At 47.3% G+C, this 18,342-nt stretch overlaps 1 long non-coding RNA gene and 1 pseudogene across 1 annotated transcript in view; both read left to right on the top strand.

Annotated features, from left to right (window-relative positions):
* Positions 1-329: 329 nt before the first annotated feature.
* On the top strand, positions 330-9,317 carry LOC101415490 (UPF0711 protein C18orf21 pseudogene; annotated as a pseudogene).
* A 170-nt stretch (positions 9,318-9,487) lies between these two features.
* LOC131279135 (uncharacterized) overlaps positions 9,488-18,342 on the top strand; it is a 36,356-nt gene continuing 27,501 nt past the window's right edge. The window contains exon 1 of the long non-coding RNA XR_009186475.1: positions 9,488-9,600. This is a non-coding gene — a long non-coding RNA (uncharacterized lncRNA). The remainder of the gene's footprint in view (positions 9,601-18,342) is intronic.

Here is an 18,342-nt window from a genome sequence, read left to right as displayed (position 1 = left end):
GTTTTGAGAGGTTTGATGCAATGTAGAGTGTCCAAAAAACCAGTGCCCAGGGCTGAGAAAGGTCTTAGCTGGCCTTGCCAACAAGTCCTGACAAATCACTTTCCTTCCCTGGCCACTTTTTTGTGATGATAGTGCTGAGCTCAAAGGTCCCTCGGTTTCTTCTCTGTCAACAAATTTGTGAAGACTCTTGCTATTTTTTCTCCTTTTATCACCTTATTTTTCAGCCCATAAGACTGAAAGAGTAACTGATCATCAATCAATTAATAGGAACCAGACTGAGCCTAGGAGGCAGTTAAAAGAGCTGGGCAGAGTTTCTCTGCACCGCTCATATGCATAAGACCTTCGTGATTTTTGGCATGTCCACGTATCGCCTCAGTATTATTTCAGTTAATAGTTTCGGTAAATCAACTCATTTTGACTTTGCCCTCATTTATTTTTGAGTAAGTAATATATTCACAAGACTAAAAAAATAGAAAAGGAAACAGAAAAAACATTCGCAGCTGGAATTCTTCCCCAGTCCACCCCCATCACTCCCTAGTTTCCCACTTACTCCTTATTGCTGTCCAAGAGATCAGCTCCTTCTATAACCTTCTTTTTTCTATGCACATGTAAAATGTGATAAAATACAAATATACTTATCCCCCCCATGTTTTTCCAAACAAACATTTTAAGGTTATATAGATATGCACCCACTTGTTTTACTTAACTGTATAGAGAAATTTCTGTAATGTTACATAGAGAACATCCTAATTCTTGTTTTTTTTCCTTGTCTTTTTTTTTAACAGCTTCATAGCATTTCCCTGATGTGTACCTACTTGAATTTATGTAACCAGATACCCTATTGATAAATATTTGGGTCCATTCCATTATTTTGCTGTTACAAATCATGTTTTGATAACTAACCATGCTTGTATGTCATTTTGTTTGTATGTAAGCATATCTGAAGGTTAAATCACCAGAAGTAAAAATGTGGAATCATTGGGTCAATGAAAGGAATTGAAAAATTATCCTTCAGAAGGGGACTCACTTATATTCCTACCAGCAGTTTGTTTCTCCAAAGTTTCACCAACACATTATGTTTTCAAACTTAGGTATTTTTTCCAATATGGTAGATCAAAGTGGTTATTTTATATTTTCAGCCAAATTTATTTACAAAGAAAACATTCTATTACTACTATAAATTGAGAACAGCATGATATTTCATAAGTAGAAGGTAACTGTCAAAAATAAAACAAAGGCATTGAAGCAGTGACAGCAAGATGAGAGAGGAACACTACCTTAAGGCGGAGAAACGGCAGCTACTAGCCAGCTGCCCCGGGCCAGGCCCACTATCTCCTATAGGAGAAGTTCGGGAGGGGAACCCGGAGCTGATAATAGCACTTTTGAAGAAACATGTCTATACTGTTTCCAGTTCCTGGTGCTGGATAACCCTTGAGTGCATCTCAAATGCAAGCCCAGACTGACCCCCAAAACACAGAAACTTCTTCACCAAGAGGCAAAAATTATACTCTCAGTTTTAAAGAAGCAAAAAATTGTGAAAAAAATACAAAGACTCCAAAAGTGTGTTGTTGATTACTTGTAAAACATGCAACAGAACAGTGAACGTCATGGTAAAAGTAGAAGCTTCCTATCCGCACTGAAGAAGCAGTCCTGCCATTCCTCCAAGATCCAGCCCAAAGACACCACGGAAAAAGCTCTAAGTTCTGCAAAACTAACTTGTGATATGGCTGATTCCAAAGGCAAGAGGCCAGCATGGACTTGCAGAACTCCAGCATCTGGACAGTCAACGCCCATTTGCTCTTCAAAGAATGTGAACAAAGCAAAGAAACAGTTCTCTCAACTGAAAATGTTACTTAGAAAAAATCTCAAACTAATCCAAAGACAGGATTCAGAAATTTCTTGTCTTCTCTGTGCAGGATGGATTTTAAAAATAAGAAATGTATGGGAGGCGGATGTGGCTCAAGCAATTGGGCTCCCATCTACCATATAGGAGGTCCAGGGTTTGATACCCAGGGCCTCCTGGTAAAGGCAAGCTAGCCCATGTGGCAAGCTGGCCCATGCGAATGCTGGCCCTCACAGAGTGCTGCCCCATGCAGGAGTGCTGGCCCACATGGAGAGCTGGCACAGCAAGATGATGCAACAAAAAGAGACACAGAGGAGAGACAATAAGAGATGCAGTAGACCAGGGAGCTGAGATGGTACAAGAGAATGATTGCCTCTCTCCCACTCCAGAAGGTCCCAGGATCAGTTCCCAGAGCCACCTACTGAGAATACAAGCAGACACAGAAGAACACACAGCGAATGGACACAGAGGGCAGACAATGGAGGGACGGGGGAGAAATAAATAAATAAATCTTTTTTAAAAAAGTCTAATGCAATTTCTGAAAATAAAATTATAAAAAGTAAATAGATAAGTGAAACAAAGGAAAAACAAAACATACCATGATATTTGTGCTGGATCCTATTTGCTACAGAAGGTCTGAGTGGTGTGAGATCTGTCCTCTCTTGCCACATCCAAATACAAGTTAAAACCACCCCAAACGCTCTCTGTGGTGCAAGACCCACACTTTGGCAAGGCTGGAGGTGGGAATCTGGTAAGAAGACCATTCGTTTCACAGGTGGTTCCCTGGGACACTCATTGTCAAGTCACAGGTCTTTATTTTTGGGTAAGGGCACTTGGAGGGATGCATAAGGCTTCCCTGTGTACTCTTTAATAAAACAGAACTACCTGAAAAGTCATGTACCCCCCCTTTCATGGCCCCAAATAAAGACATATGTCAAAGTTGCCCTTAATCTAAGCCCTTGATTTGCTCTGAAGTTTAAAACCTCTGGAGTGTAAAGCAAAGGGAAAGTTGGGCAATCTCTTCAATTACAGCATATAAAGGTGGAAGTCCACTTCATTTAAGAGATACATTTCCAATAAACTATTTTTTAAATGTTTGATAATTATCAAAATTTGTAATGTGTTTTTGTTGTTTTGATCAGTTGTGTTCTACTAATAATTGAAATGACAACTCAATCCAGAAGAATTTTTCTAACCTATGGTCACAAGAAAAAATCTTCAAATGTGTACATACACACCCCATTTTGTTGTCACAGAGAAGTAGGATGAGGTGATCAGTAAAAGACTTTCAAACTTCAAAGTATATTATATTCAATTAAAACTCTGGGGAAGTAGAAGTAGAATGAATACACATGTTTAAGGAAAAAAATGTAAAATTCATGACTGCTAAAGTAAACATTTGGCATTTAAAAAAATAGATGATAATAAGTATCAAATACTTTTGGAATGTATATTCCCATTGGATACATTTCAAAGAGCAATGTAACACTTTCATTTTAAAATGTAAATATTTATGACACATTAGAAATTCTTTTCTTTTGCAACTATCCAAACATAGCAACATTTTAAAATACAAAATTTAAATGTGAGAGGCAGTTCATAGTTTTTCAAAATTATTTCAGCCAGTACAGGAGCAAATAAGAGTGAGTTTCTGTGATTCTTCTGAGACCTACTCTCCTTTTCTTTAAAAGGGAGCATAAGCGAAATGCTTTGGAGCCTATAAATCATGAAACCATCACTGCTTCCTGGCTGCTGATGTCTTACAGGAGAAAGGTGAGGAGAGACTCGGCATGCCAACAGAGGAAGAACTGGCAGAAGCCTATATCTGTTTGGGAGTCTTGAAGGTAGGTCAGTCCAGGGAATACTCTGAAACAACCACACTATCCAGCTATTTACCCAGTGTCCCTGATCAGAAAGGAAGAGTCAGGAATACTGTTTAAAATCAGGGCAAGCCCAAGAGGTAAGTGTTCTAGATTGGAAAATTCTCATAATCAACCCGTTTCCAGCACCAGGCCCTGTACTAGTACTTGACATGGGGGAGTACCTAGCTATTTGAAGTAGATACAGTTATTAACTCCATTTACAGGAGAGGAAATTGAGCATTACAGTCATTAAGGGAAGTATCCAGACTCATGTTGCTAGTAAGTGGTAGAGCTGGGATTTGAACTCCTAACCATATACGGCACATAGAATACTGAAATCTCAGTCCTAGGGATCCTTTCCATCCAGCGTAGGAATCTCCTCTACAACACGATTGATCCATTTATTCCATTGCAAAAAAGCTTTTACTGACAACCTTCTTTTTCCAAGACCACATATATTTGATCTTAGGGAAGAAGGTATCTTGTTTAGCAAATGTATTTCAAGGGACAGTGGATTTTTGAAACAGAGAGTTTGAGAGGGGCTAAGAAAGTTTCCTGAGCAATGTAGGAACAAGGGAGGTGATTGCCTGTTTTAAGAGCAGAGGCTGGAAATGAATATGGCTCAAGCAATTGGGTTCCAGTCTACCAAATAGGAGGTCCAGGGTTTGATGCCCAGGGCCTTCTGGCGAGGGCAAGCTGGCCCACGCAGAGAGCTGGCTCACATGGAGTGCTGGCTCATGTGGGAATGTGGCCCCATGCAGGAGGGCCAGCCATGCAGAGAGCTGACGCAATAAGATGGCTCAGTAGGAGACACAGAGGAAAGAAAATAAGGAGACGTAGCAAACAGGGAGCTGAGGTGATGCAAAAGAGTGATTGCCTCTCTCCCTCTCTGGAAGGTCCCAGGATCAGTTCCCAGAGCCGCCTAATGAGAATGCAAGCAGACACAGAGGAACACACAATGAATGGACACAGAGAGCAGACAATGGGGGGGGGGGGGGGGGGCGGGCAGAGGGAGAAATAAATAAAATAAATCTTTAAAAAAAAAGCAGAGGCTGTTTGAATGACAGGCGAGAAATAGTGTGATGGGCTGGCTGGTGACCTGTGTGTCCTAGGCCTTTGACCCAACTTGGGAGAAAGCTTGGCATTTGGACAAGCTGCTCCAGTGACTCTGGATTTCTATTCAGAAACTTCATGAAGCATGAGGATTTGGTGTGTTAATAAACTAAGAAGTAAAATAGCAACAATAGCAGTAAAAATGTACATAATGTACATAGCTTTCCAGTTTAAGATCTGTTTTATACTTTAATTCAGTTCTCAATATAACCCAGTGAAGTGGGTAACAGACCCATTTTGCAAATAAAAAACTTAGAAAAGAGGCTCCAAAAGGTTAAGATCATTTTCCCAACATCTGCAGGCCAAACGGGCTAATCTTGGTTCCCGACCCCAGCTTCCATCATCCTGCTGGAGTGGCTGTCATGTATGTGAGGCTATGCCGTGTGCATGGTGGAGAGAGGCCATCAGCCAGGTGCTTCCTTGCCTGGCTGCCTCAATGGCAAGGACAGCTTGACCCCGCCCACAGTCTCACCAGGTAAAAGGAGGAGCAAGTCCCTGAGGACCACACCTGCTGGTTCTGTCCAACCAAGGAGAGGGAAGCAGGTCCTGGGGGGAGAGCTCTTCACCGAGTTTCTGAGTTTACACTGAGCAAGTGTGTGTCAATGGAAGCTTCACGAGTCGTCACATTTTTTAAGTTTAATTTTTTTAATCAATAGATTTCATCTTTTAGAACAGTTTTAAATTTACAGAAAAATCGAGAGGCTAGTACTGAGAATTCCCATATACCCTGCCCCCTGCTTCACACCCACTTTCCCCCTGTTAACATCTTATAGTGGTGTGGTATATTTGCTTCACTTTTTTTTTTTTGAGAAGGAAAAATGATTTATTGACAGCTGCATGGACTCAGGAGCTTTCTGTTTCAAACCTGAGCCTATCTGCTTCACTTAATGAACAATATTATTCAGCATGTTGCAATACTATTATCCAAAGCCCATAGTTTATGTAGATTTCCTTAGTCTTTGCCTAATGTCTTTTTCTGCTCCAAGTTCCCATCCAGGACCTAAGGAGTCATCTTGTCTCCTTAGGCTCCTCTTGCTGTGACAGTCCTTAGGCATTTCTTGTTTTCAATGACCTTCACAGTTTTAAGGAATTCTGGCCAAGTATTTTATAGGATACCCCTCTACTGGAATTTTTCTGAAGTTGTTTTCATGATTAGACTGGAATTATGGGTTTTGGAGAGGAAGACCATAGAGGTAAAGTGCCATTTCCATCATATGTCAAGGGCACATATTATCAATGCGATTTAGCCCGGTTGATATTGACCTTGATCACCAGGCCTAGGGGGTGTTTGTCAAGTGTTTCCCTATAAAGTTACCCCCTGGCCCTGACCTTCTGTGCTGTACTCTTTGGAAGTCCCTTTGTGCAGGTCACGCTTAAGGAGTTACACTCCCCCTTCTTGAGGGCAGAGTATCTCCATAAATTATTTGGAATTCCTCTGGAAGAGAGATTTGTTTCTCCTCTATTTATTTATTTATTCAATCATTTATTTTGTCAGTATGAACTCATGAATGTGTATTTTCTGCTTTTGGTTATAATCTAATACTGCTTAATCTTTTTGCTCAAATTGTTCCAGCTTTAGCTATTGTGAGGGCCTGGGTAAGATTTTTATTTTCTAAGGAAGTTTGTCTTAATGTCCCCATCCTGCATGCTCTCAGGCACCCTGGACGAGGGGCAGCCCATTTTTGAAGGTGCACAGGTTTTACAGTGAGACCTGGATTGAAAACACAGCTCCACTGCTTCACTTTGGTTTCAGGAAGTTTCTCAGGGTCTCAGTTTGGTGAAAACGGGTCTAAGGATTCCTGGCTCAGGTGCATTTCATAGCTTAAGTGAAAGCATGGGTGTGAAAGCACCTAGAGCAGGGGTTCTTAACCTTTTTTGTTCCATGGACCCCTTTGCCAGTCAGGTGAAAACCAGGGACCCCTTACTGAATCCACACTATACTGTGTATTTTTTAATAAATACATCACACCCGCACCAGCACGTCCCCACAAGAATAATGTTTTTTTAAAAATTTCCTTTCAAGCTCATGGACCCCTTGTTAAGAACCCCTAACCTAGAGCATGCTAAGCATATAACTGGTGCTCAGTATCTGTTCAGGGAATCAGAATTTGCTGGCATTGTCCTCTGGAAGCTCTTCACCTGTACGGCTTGTATCCTGGCCCCTTGGTTAATTTTACTTCTATTTTCTCTCTACAGCGCTGGACACACAGCAGGTGCTCAAAAATCCCAGCTGAATGAAGGAACAAATCCTGCTCTTTGGAACTCACCCTCCTGGGGCACAGTGGAGGGGCAAAGGAAGCTGTAGAATCTTCTGCAGTGTTTAGTTCAATCTGAGGGAGAAAGCCTGCTTTCTGTAGACGCTGGGGGACGGAGTGAGTGTACAACAGCTGCTTTAGCCAACCTCACATTTTACAAATTAGGAGACTGAGGCCCCGCAGAGAGAGACCTGCTGAGCCAAGCCCTGCCTGGAAGGACGGTGGGGCACAGGAGGGGCCGGGGGTTTCCCTCCCGCTGCTTCCAGCCTGCCTGCCCCTGCTTGGGGCCCGGCGTGTTCAGAGCTGTACAAGATGTGGCAGGAAACCCCGGATCAAGGGGGCCAAGGCGCTGATGAAGTTGAGCTGACTTCTGGGTCTAAATCCCTTTCCCTGCGCCTCCCGGGCTTGCTCCAGCCTGTCGCCCTCGCCTCCTGGAATCTGTGGCTGCCCTCAGTTCTGCCTTTTGAAACACAGTGACTGCTGGGTGAGAGCAGGGAGAACCCAGGCTGGCTGGATGCAAAGAAGGAAAAGTAAGAGTCCCCAGACCTGAAGCTTTGCTGCATGCACCGGGTGCCCTATGGAAAGGCAAGTTTTCCTTGCAGTAAGTTTATCTGTAGGAGGCAGCATGGCACGGAGCAGGGGTCAACAAACTTTTTCTGTAAAGAGCCAGAGGGTATATATTTTCAGCTTTGCTGACCATGCATTCTCTCCTGCAACTATTCAATGCTGGGGTTATAGTGCAAAAGCCTCTGGACAATATGTCAATGGATGGATGTGGCTCTGTTCTAATAAAACTTTATTTGTGTACACCAAAATTTGAATTTTTATCATTGTCACATGTCACAAAATATTAGTCTTTCTTTTCCCTCCAACTATATAAACATGTAAAAGCCATTCTTAGCCTGCCCACCATTCAAAAACAGGCTTCAGGCCAAAATGCAGGAGGGAGTTTACAGACCTCTGGCTTAGAGCCTGGACTTGGGAGTCAAGCACGCCTGGATTCCAACCCCGGCTATGCACTTGACATCTATTCTTTGGAGGGTGACTTCGCCTCTCTGAGGCTCAGTTTTCCTGTCTGTAAACAGGGATGATAATATTGACCCTGTAGGGGTTTTGTAAACATTAAATGAAGTAAAGTGTACAAAGGACCTCATATGGATTACATGAAGTCCTCCATAGGTAGAGGTTATTATGGTTGCTTTTTATCATCCAGGAGAACATGAGCAGGACGAGCTGAGAGTGTGAGCTTGCTCCCGGTCTCCCAGAACCCACCAAGTCTATTTATGAAGGCAGGTTCATTAAAAAGAAAAAGCTCTGGGAAGTGGACTTGGCCCAGTGGTTAGGGCATCTGTCTACCACATGGGAGGTCCACGGTTCAAACCCCGGGCCTCCTTGACCCGTGTGGAGCTGGCCCATGCACAGTGCTGATGCGCGCAAGGAGTGCCCTGCCACGCAGGGGTGCCGCCGTGTAGGGGAGCCCACGTGCAAGGAGTGTGCCCTGTAAGGAGAGCTGCCCAGCGTGAAAGAAAGTGCAGCCTGCCCAGGAATGGCACCGAACACACAGAGAGCTGATGCAGTGAGATGATGCAACAACAAAGAAACACAGATTCCCGTGCCTCTGACAACAACAGAAACACACAAAAGAAGAACACGCAGCAAGAACAGACAACTGGGGCGGGGAAGGGGAGAGGAATAAATAAAAAATAAATCTTAAAAAAAAAAAATGAAAAAGCTCTAACCTCTGCTCTTTGCTGTAGAGAATCTCTTTAGCATCCAAGCTCACTCAATGCTGACTATGTGAGGTTCTGGATTCGGTGCACCTGTAGTGCAAAGATGAGCTCTCTGGCCAACAAGATAGGTATCTCCTTAGAAGGGGAGATAAGATCCAAACTCAAACAACCAGAATTCAATGCAGTTGTGGAATAAGACCTCCCAGGAGGCTATTGTACCTTCGTTTATTGAGCTCTGAGCGAGTGCTAGATTCTGCCTTTAAATATCTTAATCGTATCTAATCCCAACAACAACCCCATTGGTGTGGAGGGGGTTATTATTGTCCCCATTTGAAAAGACAGGGAGACAGCAAGGTACTTGCCAAAGGTCACACCTGGTAAACCAGGTGTGAGCTTTGGAAGGGTGAGGCTGGAATTTTGAATGCTGGCTGAAAGGGCCTCTGGGAGCTCGGAAAATCCAGCCTGGCTGTGAGGAGCCGGGAAGCTTCCCAGGGAAGGTGGCCTGCTGGCTGCCGCTTGGAGCCCAGGGGTGGGGGTGGGGGTGTGGGCTGGCCAGGCGTGGACGGGGCAAGGGGCCGGTGGAGGGAGGAAGTGGGCGCGGGAGGAGCGCGAGCGGAAGGTCCCCTGGCGGGCATGTGGGAAGCTGGGGCGTGCTGGGGAACAGCGAGTGGCCCATGGGCCCGTACAGGGTGTCCTCTCCTCCCGGGGCTCTCCGTGTGCTTCCAGCATGGGTGGGGGAGCAGCAAGTCCTGATGACCTCACCAGACTCACTGAGACCAAAACTTCCTGGCAAACAAGTAAGTCTTTCGCATTTTTAACACAACCTGCCATGTAATATATTCAACTCCTCAAATGCTTTTAGGTCCCTGATTCCTCTCTGACTTTCCCCGTAAGTTTTCCTGGTGTGAAGGAGTAACAACGGCACCGGACTCTGTCCCAGCAGGCACTGTGTGGCCCTGGGCTGTAGCTTCCCCTCTTGCCTCTGTCCCTTAAACTTAAAATGAGTTAGCTGGCCTCTGGGTCCTTTCCAGCTCTAACCTTGCAAGCCGTGGCCTTCCTCTCCACTTCAGTAGGGGAACCAGCCTGCAAGTCTAGCTCTGAGCACGAGAGAGAGAAATGCATAGCAACAGGAAATGCTTGACTTCAGCCCCTGGGCTTGGGATGGGGCTGGGATTTGAACTCCCAGCCTTTAAGCTGTCCATGTGCTGCTTGGATAACATGCCCCTGGTCATGGAAACCCATATCTTTTGTCCACTCATCCACCAAGCCGTCAAATTAAAATTAAAATTCTTTCATGCATTCCTTTATTCACACCTCGCTTTCAGAGCCAGGCTGCCCAAGTGTGAATCCCACTTTCTCCCTGACCTCTCTGTGCCTCAGTTTCTTCTCCTGTAAAATGGGCATAATAACAGTGCCTACCGTACAGGGTTGTGAGGATTAAATTAGTCATTAGATAGAAAGGTCCCGGAGATAGAGGTGTTTGCTATTGTTACAAGGAGTTGAAGCATTTCTTAAGCAGCTTTTGTGTGCTGGGCAATGGGTTTTTCCCCGTGGACACATCGAATGTCTCCTCCAACTCCACAAGCTCAGTATCTCCGAGCCTGGCTTTCACACAGAGAAACTAAGCTGTGGACAGTGTGCGTGACTCTCCTGATACTCCCCATCAAGGGGTGCAGGGGACACGTCAGTCAGCAGGGCCAAGAAGGAAGGAGGGTGGGCGAGCGGGCAGGTGACCTCCTGCCTGTCACTTAGCCTCCATCTCAGGTCCCCTCCCTGCCGCACTGTTTGGGTCTTGCTCGAACCAGGACTCCTGCTGGTGCCTTGCCATGAACTGTGCAGCCTGTCGGCACATGAGAATCATCTGCAGCGACCTGGGAGGAATGTGATTTAGGAGCAGTGTGGAGAGGCTCAGGGAGACAGGAAGGCTGCCACTTCATGGTTCATTTTAGAACTGCCTCTCAGCCAGACCAAATGGGAAACTTCCTGCTGAGAAACAATCAGGGCGTTCATGCTTTTATGAGTGAAGACACACATGTCTCAGCTAATATCCCAGGCGTATCAGGCCAGTTGTGTTGCCTTGGAGTGCAATTTCCTCTCGGTTTTTATTTCTTTGGCCTGACATTGTGCAGATGGCGAGCTCTGCTTACTGGAAGTAAGTGTGGAAATGACTCAATAGAAATAGGAGACGTTTGGATTTCAATTGAGCGGAAACCTGACACCACAGGGCTGATGGAAAATCCAGCAGGCCTCTGTCAGGACCCTCTATCCCTGCTCCCCCTTCGGGGTGGAAGGCACCTGCTGAATTCCCCCGGCGCTCTTCAAATCCTGCTATTGTTAGCCCTGGCTCTGTTAGCCTCACTTTTCCCCACCCGTCATGTGCGACCAAGTAATCCTCAACCGTTCGGGTCCCAGGCACACACGCGTGCATGCGTGCATCTATACACACACACAGACCCAGGCATACACGTGTGTACACACACACCTTTTGGGAGCTGCACACAGCTCCCCTTCTAGCTTTAAACTTCCCAGTGAGGACTTCCTGTCCACCGGGTCTGAACTTTCTTGAGTTTCTCTCTCACACTTTCCATGGGATAAAACCCCTTCCTCTGTCCTCTGAGCTCTACCTCCTTCCTCCTTCAGAGCCCTGCTCCCAGAGTGCCTCCTCCAGAAAGTCCTCCTTATTTCAGGGCCACCCTCCTCTTTGTCCTTGTAGCCTTTACCTGTTTCGCAATCTTGCTCTCCACGCAGAACTGCAACTCTCGTAAAGTTTCAGGACAGCTTTTCTCCCATCTCCAGGCCCCACCATCCTGTAACCTGAAGCTCTTCTTCCTCCCAGTGACCTCCACGTGGCCCGCGGATTCCGCGGTGCCTTGGGTCTTCCTGGTACCTGCATCAGGCGGCAAGTGGGATTCCTGGAACCCCCTTCCCCACCCCGCCTTCTGTACAAGCTCACCCAAACCTCAAGACCAGGTTTTTGCCTCTTCCTCTGAATGATGAACTTGTTTTGAGGAACGCATGAGCCCGGAAGTGAGGGCCTGCCGACCTCGATGCTGACCCACCCCTGACCATGTGTCTCGTGGGGTTCACCTCAGGGCTCAGGCCCGTTCCCTGTGCCAACACGACTTCCCTTTGGACGCCAGTTTTGCTCCCTAAGCCAGGTGGAAAGATTGGCCTGTGCTCCTGACCCTGCCGCTCGTGGGGTTTGCTGTATGAAAGGTCTCTAGAGTGGAAGGATTATGATGGTTTTGTTTTGTGTTCGTTTTTGTGTTTTAATCTTTGTAAACCCCAGTTTTTAGTCCCATTGTTGCCAAGCCATGACCTTGTCAAGGAAGGGGCCCGTCCACTGTACCCTCGCTACCTGACCCCAAATCCTGTGGGGCTGGTGCCTCTCAGGTGCAGGTGCTAAGGGGTCCTCACGCTCCTGGCAGCCAAGGACAGGGCAGTGGCCCGTGTGTGGTCAGCAACCCTGCCTGGGACCACGGGCCCTCTGCAGACTCGATTCTCCTACTCTCTCTAAAGCACTCCAGGGCGCTTACTCCCCACTTTCAAAATATGCACCGCCTGGTTTTAAGGCTATCCTGGACCTTAACTTAGCCTTCCTAGGAGACGTTTCCCCTCTGTAAAATGGGACTGAGAAAAATGTCGATATCTTCAAGTTGTTGTGAGGATCGAGTAAGAGGCATGCACAGCCGGGCTCATAGTAAGTGCTCAATAAATGCTAGAACGGCTTAAATAAATGCGTACGTAAATATGAGGGTGAGGATGAAGAAGATCTCCGTCATTAGCAGACGTCTGGGTCGTAAAGAATTTTACAGCACCTGGTGATCGTTTTGCTCATGTCACCTTCATTCTGATCATTTTGATCATGTCTCTGTTGTTTCGCCCATTTTTTCCCGAAGAGACTTCTCTGTGGCCTCCCCACACACCGAGACTCAGTTCAAAGACACCCTCCGCTCCTGCTGCCGGGACTGTGACGGGCTCCGGCAGGTCGCGGCACCGGGCCTGCCCCACCACTTCCACCTCCTCCTGGTAACCAGGAGGCCCTGGGGCTGCCTTGATCACAACTCACTCAGGCGTTTGCTTTTGACCTTGGCACCGTTCCCTTTGCTGTGCCAGGGGCCTGTGAACTGCCAGCTCTCCCGGCCTGCCCATCTGACTCTCTTCCATCACTCAAATGACTTGGGAAATCCCATCTCCCCTCCAGCAGGGAGTCTCCCTGGGTTGATCTGTGTTTGGGCATGCAGCTCCCAGGGCACACCTGACGCTTGACTCATCAGGGCTTTCTGCTCGAGCCTTTCCGTCTGTGTTCATGGAATCCAAATGCTGGTCTCTGTCGGCGTTCTTTTACTCTTCCATTCGTCGGGCTGGGTCTCTTTCCTCTCTCCGTCCTGTGCGCTGCATGTGCAGAAACTGCCGAATGGAGACTCCGGGCCCTTGCGGTCCATGAGACAGCTGCGCCCCAGCTCTTTCTCCCTCTCCACCACCCTGCTGCGTGCTTCTGTGCCTTTGCCCCTGCTGCTTGCCCTCTGCCTGGAAGGCACGTCTTCTGCCTTGTCCACGGGTGCATGCCTATTCCTGAGCCGGGCCTTGGCCAGGCCCTGGGGCATGTGTCGCTGACCTCCCCCGTCGAGCTTTGTGGTGAGCCCATCGGGCCGTGTGCGGCAGCCTGTCAGTCCTCCGCACGCTGCTCTGTGATGGTGTTGGTGTAGCTTCCTCCGGGCTTGCCCGGAGCTCCTCGAGGGCAGGCTCAGTGATTCCTTCAATTTACATCCCCGGTGCCCGGCCTGGTGCCTGGCTACAGATGAATGAAGCCAGCGAGGAGGGCTGCGGGCTCCGGCCGCACTGGGCAGTGCCTTTCATGGCATTTTTGGTTTGGCTTCACCTCTTCCTTTGCCCTGTTTTCAGCCTAATTCCTTTCAAGGCTCTGGCATGGGACTCTGAGCTCATTTTCATGATGACTTTAAATATTTGGGGCTGTTGGCATGCCAACACGGGGGACCCACGCTAAGGCGGGAGAGGAATTCTCCAGCTCTCTGGGTCCTGCCCAAACACAAGGAATGTGCCAGAGGCAGGGGAGGTTCTGAGAAAGTGCCAGCGTGGGTCGGACTAAACTGCTTTCCTACCTGGCTTAGGGAGTCAGGAATTTTGGCAGGAGACAAGAAAGTGAGAGGACAGAGGCCCGGGGGAAGGGGTGGGGAGGGGAAAGGGCGGTGGCACCCAGGAGGAGGTGCAGTCGTCTTTGACCAAAAATGGTGAGGAACCCCCTGCAAGAAATATCTGGATGCAGACCGGCTTGGAGCCGCTTCTGGAAATCAGACAGACCAAAGGAGAATCTGGGAGGCCTGTGGAAGAACTACGAAGCCACCAGACAAGCTCCTGGGCTTTCCAAGGAAGGAGGGGCCTTGCAGCTGCCCAGCGTCACTCCCGCCCCACGCCAGTTTCTAGAGCAGGGAAAACGGGACCAAGACCGCAGGGTTCGTTGGGAGCCCCAGCCCTGGAACCTGACCTTGTTCTCTTTCCAAGGCCCCTACCCCCTCCAGGGCTGAAGGGAAGCTGTTCTTCACGTTTCTCCCACCGTTGTTACAAACAGAATGAAAGAGCCTCACTTCCCTTCAGCGAGCTCCTGCTCCACGACAGACCCAGTGAGCACTGTTGACATGTATGATCTTACCTCAGAGCGACTATTTCATTTTATTATTTTCTTAAAGATTTATTTGTATTCATTTCTTTCTCCTTCCCCGCCCCGACCCTGTCTGCTCTCTGTGTCCATTCGCTGTGTGTTCCGCATCCACTTGCATTATCAGGCGGCACTGGGAATCTGTGTCTCTTTTTTGCTGCGCCATCTTGCTGCGTCAGCTCTCCGTGTGTGCGGTGCCACTTCTGAGCTGGCTGCACTTTTCACAGGTGGTGCGGCTCTCCTTGCATGGCACACTCCTTGCGCGTGGGGCTCCCTTACGCAGGGGACACCCCTGCGTGGCCCGGCACTCCTTGTGCGCATCAGCACTGTGCATGGGCCAGCTAACCACACGGGTCAGGAGGCCCGGGGTTTGAACCCTGGACCCTGCATATGGTAGACAAACACTCTATCAGTTGACCCACATCCGCTTCCCATAGAGCAACTATTTTAAATATTACCCCTTTTTAAATATGGGAAAACTGAGGTTCAGAAACGAGATGTTTGCCTTAGATCAACCAGCTACTGAGCAATGAGGCCCTGATTCTATCTCAGAGAGCATCTGATTCTGTAGCTCATGTGTTTATAGCTCTTTTCTAAAACCTCTCCTGCCTGGCCTTGACAGGTCTCAGAGGACAGGGCTTCTAGGTGAAAATGCACCTCCCAGGGCTCCTGGAGGCATGGAGGCCTGGGCACCCATTTAATTTTCCAGGCTGCTATGACAAATAGAGCACAATGGGTTGGTTGCCTTCAACTGTGAGATTTTATTGTCTCGCTCTTTGGAAGGCACAAAGCACAAGATCAAGATGTCGCCAAGGTGAGGCTCTTTGCAGGAGTCGGTAGCGTCCTGGAGTGGCAGGCCCCTGTCACATGACAAGGTCCCTGGTCTCTTCCTGTGGCCCTCTCCAACTTCTGGCTTCTATTTCTTCTGTCTCCCCCCAGTTTCTGGTTTCTACTGAGGGATGGCATCAGAATTTCCTGCCTTTTACAGGCCTCCACTTTGTGGATTAAGACCCACCCTCAATCAGTTGGGCCACACTTTAACAATAAGCTCTTCAGAAGGTCCTATTTGCAGATGGGCTCACACCCACAGGCACTTGGATTAAGAGTAAGGAGATGTCTTCTTTTGGGGCCCATGACTGCACCTACCACAGCATGTGAAGGAAGTGGTGCCAGGGCTGGAGAGGGCAGAGAGCCCAGGTGGGGCTGTCATCCTAGAGGCAGGAGACAAGGCAACCCAAAAGAGCAGGGTGGACCAAGGAGGCAGATTCCTGATGTGCTTTCTGGGTAGACTGCTGGCTTTAGGGCCCAAAGTGGGAAGGTAAGAGAACAGACTTGTAAAGGAAGAGAGCAGCCTCTTAACACTCACGGCACTTTACTTTTGTGCAGGAATTTCAGACCTACAATGCGCTGTCCTGTGTCTTATTTAATTCTTACACCAATGTACTGAGGGAAGGAAGGCAGGACTGATTATTTCCTCTTTATAGTTGAGGGCACAGACCTGGAGAGGGTAAGTACCTTGCTTGAAGTCATCGTACCAGCTAGTTAGTAGCAGTGCCAGGACCAGAACCCAGGTCTCTTGAGCCCTACCTGAGAATCCCTAATCCTGATCCACTTCCAGTAGACACAGGAGCAGCCAAGACAACCCCTCTCCTGGCTCTAGGTGTGCCCATTGAGCTAAGGAAAAGCCCAATTGTTTCCTTGCCACTGGGCTGGTTTTAGAAAGGCCAGGTGACAGGAATCTGGCTGATGAGGCAGGAATACAGCCCACTGGGTGACTGGGGGAGAACTGCTCCCACTCCTAAACAGAGCCACGGGGAGAGGCAGTCTCTCCATTCCGCTAGTTGTTGCTGTGCCTGGAACACGATGACTGGGACTGCTGCAGCCAGCCTGCTTCTTGGGAGAAGCCAGCACACGTTAGAGGGATGAGCAAAGAGAGGAGAGTATCTGGGAACTTGATGAATCATCCAGCCAACATTGGGGTCCAGCTCCTTCCAACTGTATATCCCAGGCATCATGTTCAGATTGCAGACATGGCACAGTCTAGAAAATAAAAGGGGTCATATAATTTTATGTTCCTTCCCTGAGAGTTAGGACAGCATCCCCAGAAGGTCCACAGCAGACTGCCCTCATACCTTTTTGGCCAGCACTGGATCCCATGGCTATTCCAAACCAGTCAATGGTAAGTGGAATGGGAATATTAGGATTGTCTTATACTAACCAGGGTAAAAACAGCAAGCTCTTCCTCACTCTAACTTTTATTATGTGCAAGACACTGTTCTAAGTGCTTTACATGTATTATCTCATTTAACCCCCTTAGTAACTCTCCAGAAGAAATAATTTTAGTACCCTCATTTAAGCACGAGAAAACTGAAGCACAGCATTTAAATGCATTTCCCAGGGGCCACTGAGCTAGGAGGTGGCAGAACTAAGATTTGAACTCAGGCTCCAGCACCCCTTGCTTATCTCTAAGTTGTAGAACCTTTGCACTCACTAGAGCTAAGAATGAGGTCAACCTCCTAGAAGCACACAGTATGTGAAGGAGAGGTGGAGACTTGAACACAGTTAAGGTCCTGTTAGGGAGGAGGAAGGGGGAAATAAATATGGAGTAGCAACAGTGCTTGCTACAGCCCATTCCTCTGGCTACTCTATCGCTTCCCTTTGATGTGAGATGACAAATGTCCTTATGGTATAAGCCAGTTAGAATAATACTGGTAGCCCAACTCTTCTAAATAAATGGGTTAGTATTGTGGACTGGAGGCATCAGAAAAGCCTTCAGGGAGGAGGAATGATTTGAAGGATGGGTAGCATTTGGAATAAGTGGACATTTCAAGTTAGGATAATTGCAAAAGAAAAGATCCAGAAGATAGGATAGTCCTGGAAGTCTTTGAACTTGAATTGGAGGGGTGTGATCTTTATGCAGGCAGTGAAATCTGTAGATAATTCTTGAGGAGGGGAGTGGCTGGGCATCTAGGGAGAGCCATCTTAAGGATGATCAAAGGAAGGAGAGCTGGTTGGCCAAAGGACTTACTTATGACAAAAGTTCAAATAAGGGTGATAGTGTTAGAAATGGAAAGAAGACCCTCTGGAAGATACTGAGAAAAATATGGTGTTGAATCTGATTACTGCTTGGATATTGCAGGGGGACGACAGATAAAGGGAGAAGTCCAGGGTGCCTTGGCATTTTCAAACTTTGGTAACGGGAAGATGGAAGCCAGGAGCTTGCATGGGGGAGCTGGAGGAAGGGAGCAGTGTAGGGTAGATTTGATATTATACTTGGAGATTTGAGATGATGGCACCCCAAAATAGTATTAACAGGTAACTACAGATGTACAGTTGGGACATTAGTGATGAGTGAGGACTAGAGGTGTCAATTAGGAAGCCATTTGCACTGAAGGGACGGTTGAAGTAGATGACCCCTAAGAGAAAGAGGATGTGGAGGGAGAAGAGGAGACTGCTGAGAGCTGGCCCTCAGGAACCATTCAGCCGCACATGGTCCCAGGAAAGGGCGTGCAAGCAAGAAACAGAACCTCCATATAGAAGTCCAGGTTAATAAGATCAAACATCTTGGGTATTTGTAAGGGTGACTTTTAAGAGAAGGGGTTGGGAAGATTGTGGGAAACTCAGCGTTTTTATAAATTGCTTGTGGGAATGTAAATTGGCATAATCTTTCAGAATGGTGATTGGACAATACATTTTAAAAACCCGAAAAATATGAAAAATTGCTGATCCAGAAATTCTTCTTCAAGGAATATAAATCCAAAGATAGAGCAATTAAAGATTATTGAGTACTCTTTCAACCTACAGCACAGAGTTAAGGATGGCATTATTTTATTTTTTCTCTTTTTTAAAGTATTTATTTTAT

This window comes from Dasypus novemcinctus, chromosome 7 (assembly GCF_030445035.2).
Source record: "Dasypus novemcinctus isolate mDasNov1 chromosome 7, mDasNov1.1.hap2, whole genome shotgun sequence".
NCBI classification, from domain to species: domain Eukaryota; kingdom Metazoa; phylum Chordata; class Mammalia; order Cingulata; family Dasypodidae; genus Dasypus; species Dasypus novemcinctus.
This window is presented reverse-complemented; position numbering and strand designations above follow the sequence as displayed.